The following is a 6,603-nucleotide window of genomic DNA, read 5'->3' as shown; positions in this document are numbered from 1 at the left end:
TATTGGGATGCCTGGGTGGCTCGGTGGGTTAAGCGTCTGCCTTCAGCTCAGGTCATGGTCCCGGGGTCCTGAGATTGAGCCCCACATCGGGCTTCCTGCTCAGTGGAGAGCCTGCTTCTCCCTATCCCTCTGCTATCCCCCCTGCTTGTGCTCTCTCCCTCTGTGTGTGTGTGAAATGAGTGAATAAATAAATTTTTTTCTTTAAAAATATTTCTACTCTTTTATTTTATTCTCTTTTGTTTTTGATGTCACAATTTACCTTTTTATGTTGTATATTCATTAACAAATTATAGTAGCTAAAGTTATTTTAATACTCTTTTCCTTTCACCTTTATATTAGTCAAGCAGTAACACAACATCCTATTACAGAATTAAGAGTTTTCTGAATCTCACTTACAACACCTTACCAGTGTGTTGTGTATGTTCATGTTTTCACGTTACTTAGTGTCTTTTTATTTTAGTTTGAACATCTCCTTTCACTATTTCTTAAAAGGCAAGTCCAGTAGTGATGAACTCCCTCAGCTTTTATCTAGGAAATTCTTTGCTTCTCCTTCATTTTTGAACGATATCTTTGCCCAACAGAATATTCTTAACTGGTAACTGTTCTTTCAACACTGAATATATCTGCTGATAGCCTAAACTTTTTTTTCTCTAGCTGCTTGTCGGGTCTCTCTCTTTGAATTTTGACAGTTTAATGTGTCTTGGAGAAGATCATTTGGAATTGAAATAATAGATTAATGGATTAGCTTTATGAACCTGGATATCCAAGTCTTTCCCCAGGTTTGGGAAGTTCTTAGCCATTATTCTCTTTAAATAAGCTTATTTTCCCATTCTCCCTCTCTTCTCCTTCTGAATTCCAATTCTGTTATTAGTTCTTTTCATGGTTTCCAAGAGGTCACATAAGTTTTCTTTGCCCTTTTTCATCCTTTGTTCTCCTCTGATTGGGTTATTTCAAAGTGTCTGTCCTCCAGCTTCTGCCTGACCAGTTCTGCTGTCGATGTTCTTTATTACTTTATTTCATTCATTGAATTCTGATGCTTCAGAATTTGTTTGGTTCTTCTTGTTATTTCATTTTGCTCACGTATTGATTCCTGATTTTGAATTGTCTTTCTGTGTTTTCTTCTAGTTCAAGGAGTTTCCTCAAAACGCTATTTTGAATTCTTTACCTGGTGGATTGCATATCTCCTTGTCTTTGTATTTAGTACTGGAGAATTATTATGATCTTTTGGTGATGTTGTTTCCTTGATTCTTCATATTCCTTGGGGTTTTGCTTTGCTGTGTTTGCATTTGAAGCAGCAGTCATATCCTCCAATGTCTACTAGCTGCCTTTAGATGGAAGATACTTTTTGTTTGTCCTGTTTTTATTCTGGTGCTTTCCCTGCTCTTGTATGAACACACTTGCTCCACACATCTTGCTTCTTCTTGTAGCAGAATTCTTAAGTCTGTAGATCTCCTTTTGATCTCACAACTTACCAATTCAGCTGACAGTAACGTCTTTTGTTTTCCCAAATGTGGCAAAAGAGCTTAAGTTTGTGGTTTCTCCCATACCTGCGGACACTGGCTTGTTTTCTGCGCATACCCCATCCACGCAGCTTGCTCTTGCTACTGCCCTCGAAGTCCACACAAGAAGCTGGCTGCAAAGTAGGGGAAGGTGTGGGTTTGGCACTTGGGGCATTAGTGGTGCCCACACACCAGTTGAGGGAATCTCAGGTGACACTTTCCCAATGATTCGTGAGTGGGCTTCTTGCTGAAGTCTTGAATGCTGTCAGTAGGAACTGCATCCCTTTAATGCCCTTTGATATTGTTATCTCCATCTTTCCAGATCTCTTCCCTCCCTGCCTTGGAGCTCTACTCTGGGTGATACTGGAGAAATGGGTTTCTTTAGCCCCAGCCCACACAGCTGGGGAAGCTGGGTACTCACTTGCTCCTCTCCCTTTGTTCCTGTGGGAGGGATCCCTAGCTTCCTCTTTAAGTTTCGATGCCTTGCGGAAAGGGGTGAGGCAAGAAGTTTCCTCTTACAAATGTGTCCAAATTCAGTTGTTTTGTTGGTGCAAGGGAGTACTGGGATTTCTTCTCTGGAAACTCAGCCTTCTACCAAGGCTCGCTCCTCAGTGGGTGTCTGCCCAATTCAGTGTTTTCCAGGTGTTCCTGGACTGCAGCCAAGAGGTGTTAGAATCATTTCACAGGTTCCTGTCAGTTCCAGAGACCACATGGGGATCTGCTTATTACATGATACACAGGTGGGGAAGACTCCTCCTTGGTCCCTTGGACAATTGTGCTCAATCTCACAGCTCCCACAAAGGTACTTTTGATCATGGTTAGATGCTGAATTTTAGGTGTTGAAAGGGCGATAACAAGGGATGTCTTAGGCTGCCATGATGTTAAGGTTCACTCCCCTGTATTTTTTTCTTTGAATTACAAAAAAAACCTTTTAATCTTTAGGAAAGAACAGTACAAAAACCCATGTATATATTTTACTTAAAGACCAAATTCAAGTTTCACCAGTTGTTCTAATAATGCCCTTTTAAGAAGGATCCTTCAAGGGTCATGTAGTTTACTCACATGTCCAATCTTTCTAGTCTCCCTCAATTTGAAACAGTTCGATTTCCTGGACTTTGATTACCTTGGGATTTTGAGGATTATAATCTACTTTGTAGAATGTACTTCAATTTTGCTTTTCCTGGTATTTTCTTGGGACTAGACCCAGATTATCCATTGGCTGGATTGTCACTGAAATATTGAGTTTTCTCACTGCATCCACTCAGGTGGACATGACGTTGCTTACAGGTGGCTGTTGATTAAACCATTACTGATAGGGTTAACTTTGATTACTTGATTAAGAGGGTGTCTACCATGTTTTTTTCGAGTTATTTTTTTCACCTTTTATAATTAAATATTTTGTAGGGAGATACTTTGAGACCATAGGATTCTTCATCCATTAGTTTTTTCTAGTATCCACTGATATTTAGCCAAAGTCACCATTACTGTGTTAACCACATGGTGATTCCTCAGTCCCTTTTTTTTTTTTTAAGATATTTATTTATTTATTTATTTGACAGAGAGATCACAAGTAAGAGAGATAGGCAGAGAGAGAGGAGGAAGCAGGCTCCCCACTGAGCAGAGAGCCTGACCGCCGGGCTCGATCCCAGGACCCCGGGACCACGACCCGAGCTGAAGGCAGACGCTTTAACCCACTGAGCCACCCAGATGCCCCAGTAATTCCTCAGTTCTATTATTTCCTTCTACATTTATTACACTTGATCGTTTTTTTTTTAAGATTTTATTTATTTATTTGACAGAGAGAGATCACAAGTAGACAGAGAGGCAGGCAGAGAGAGAGAGAGGGAAGCAGGCCCCCTGCTGAGCAGAGAGCCCGATGCGGGACTCGATCCCAGGACCCCGAGATTACGACCTGAGCCGAAGGCAGCGGCTTAACCCACTGAGCCACCCAGGCGCCCCTTATTACACTTGATCTTAACCAAAAGGCTGAGAAGCGATCCTTCTACATTTATTGATATTATTCTGTAAGGAAAAACATATTATTTTCCCCCATTTATCCATTTATTTAGTATAGACTCCTGGATTCCTATTTTGCTCAATGTAGTACAATTATTTCAATTCTTATATTGTCACAGAATCTGCCAGTGTAAGTCCCTTTGTTTTTAAGCCATGTCCTTTTGACATGGTCCCACTATTTTTTAGCGTTACTTCCTCACACAAAAAATGTTCCAGGCTCGGGGCGCCTGGGTGGCTCAGTGGGTTAAAGCCTCTGCCTTCCACTCAGGTCAAGATCCCAGAGTCCTGGGATCAAGCCCCATATCGGGCTCTCTGCTCAGCAGGGAGCCTGCTTCCTCCTCTCTCTCCTTTTCTGTCTGCCTGCCTCTCTGCCTAATTGTGATCTCTGTCAAATAAATAAATAAAATCTTAAAAAAAAAAATGTTCCAGGCTCATCATGTAATGTCCCTGAACCACTCCTGGAATCAGTTATTTCTCTAAGAACTCTGGTTCTTTTTAGTGAAGAATGCAGAAAATGCATTTAGAAACCAAAATGCAGGAACTAGCTATGTCTATTTCTACTGGTTTTTTGCTGCTGCTGTGCCATCTCTAGTGGACAGAGCTAAGAAATGTGTTTGTTTACTTCCATATGTGCACTTTCGTATATTTACTTTTATCTATTAATATTAGAAACCATAAATTCACATTGGTAACAGGGCAACACCACAGTACTTATTCCAATTTCCCTTATCTGCAAACTAAGCTCTTACTCAATTCAAAGGAGCCTCACACAACAAAAATCCTGCCTAAAACATATTCCTTAGGGTAAATCCTATTTCATAAATCATTTAACACTTACATTACAAATATAATGCAATCATTAGTATCATCCTTTGAAATTTTTAATTTTTATTAGATTCATTTTCTCTTGCAATTTCCCCCACACTGTTTTTTATATAACTTAATTGGGCTAAGTTTATTCAGAAATTCCCTCTGAAATTTACACTTTTAAAGTATACTTTCCAAGTCTTTTCTTTTCCCTTCCCACAGGCACTTCTGAACAGATACTGAATCATTCACATATAGTCCATTTCTGTCAAATATTTTTAAATCTTGTAATATTCCTACAGATTTTGAAAAATCAAATACCATGATGATTCATTATTCCTTCTAAGTGACTGATTTTGTTTAGAAGCTAGAATGACTAAATTTTTACTAGGATATATTCATGTGTGATCTTTTTAATTAATCTTAACCAGTTCACAGTGCTTCCATAACTTTTTTTTTTTACCTAAAACTGGAACAAAATAATAAAAAAATACTGAACATACATTTATTTATCATCTGATCCAGTGCCACTACTCATAGGTATTTACTTAAGTGAAAATCTGTGTCCACAAAAAGACTTCAATGGAAATGTTCACAAGAGGCTTATTCATAATAAAAGTTGAAAATAAGTCAAATGACCTTCAACAGGTGAATGCATAAATAGGTTGTGGCATATCCATACAATGGATTATTACTCAGCAATAAAAAGTAGCAAACTACAGATGCATGCAATATCATGGATGACCTCAAAAGCACTTATACAGACATAAAAGATTATATAACCCATGATTCCATTTACACTTTTTAGAAAAAGTAAAACTGTAGGGGCAGAAACAGATCAGTGGCTGCCAGATCTGTCTTAAGCATGATGGTAGTTATACAATTGTGTATATTTGTCAAAACTCAAACAATACACTTATAAAATGGTGAATTTGATTTTATGTAAAATTATACCCAATTCTTTTTTTCGACAAAGACTGTCTTTTTCCCATTGCACATTCTTCCCCTCTTTGCTGAAGATTAATTGTATAATTATGGGTGAAAGGACTTGCTCTACAATAAAAAGCATTAAAAAGCCATACTAATTAAAACATTACTTTTGGCATAAGCATAAACAAAGAGTTTAGTGAAACAAAAATCAGCAACTGATCATGGTACAGAGGATGTTAACATCTGCTGGCTTAATAATGAAACCAAAAGAACATAACAGTACGTATCTTTGGAATATGTAGAAAAAGGGGGTCAAGCACTGACTGGTCCTGTGCAGCATCAAGATTCTGTCTCTCTTAAATGTTTCTACATGCCTATTTTTCTTCATGCAGACACTTTCTCATGGCTGCTAAAAGTCCCAGGTCACCAACCACTGAACATGATGTTATCCTTTTACAAAATCCCACGTCGGGCACTTACTGGCCCACTTGGATCAAATGTACTTCCCAGGAATAAATGTGAAGTCAAGGGATATGGAATCTTTAGGAGATCTACTAGCTCCTATGTCATGAGGGTAAACTGGTTACTAAAGGAAATAAAGGGAAGGGGTCCTGAACAAAAGTACCCTCTACAAATGACAATTTAGCACCTTACATTTAGTAAAGATGGTACTTCAAACTTCCATCACATGGTGTTGAGACCGGATTATTCCTTTGGGAAAACATTAGATCCTTATCTCATACCTTATCTAATCAAACAGTAACAGAGAGACAGATCAATGGATAATTCAATTTAACTTAATGTTTATTTCACATATTTTAAATATAAGGTATACATGAGATAATGATTTTCTAAGTGCTTTTCTCATATAGATGCAAAGAAAGCTCAATGAATTAGACACTCATTTCATATAATGTAAAAACAAATAGGTTTTTCTAATGGTTAGGCTCACTATATGGAGATTTACTGAAAAACAGCCACCCCTGAATCAGTTTCTCACAACATGTCCTCTCTGGAGGCTAATGAATGTTAGTATTTCTGAATTAATAACTCTTCAAAAAGGTATACCTGTAAGTTTGTTAAACCATTTTCAGAAAATCCCAACTCAACTAGTTTAATTAGAAAAAATTTTTCTCATATAAAGAAGTTCTAGGGTTGGTTGATTCACTGCCATCATCGGATACTACCTTAGGATCAAAAACTACTATCAGATAGCACATCCAGACATAAAAATATCCAGCAAAATCAAAGGGCTTTTTAAAAAAAAAAATCAAATATTTGTTAGCCTCTGGGGAATCCTATTTTCCCATACCTCACTGAATATTCTTCAGAGTTTCTTCTCACTGGCCAG

This window comes from Lontra canadensis, unplaced genomic scaffold (genome assembly GCF_010015895.1).
Source record: "Lontra canadensis isolate GAN:19392208 unplaced genomic scaffold, GSC_riverotter_1.0 scaffold3, whole genome shotgun sequence".
Classification (NCBI taxonomy): domain Eukaryota; kingdom Metazoa; phylum Chordata; class Mammalia; order Carnivora; family Mustelidae; genus Lontra; species Lontra canadensis.
Note: the sequence above shows the minus strand (reverse complement) of the source record.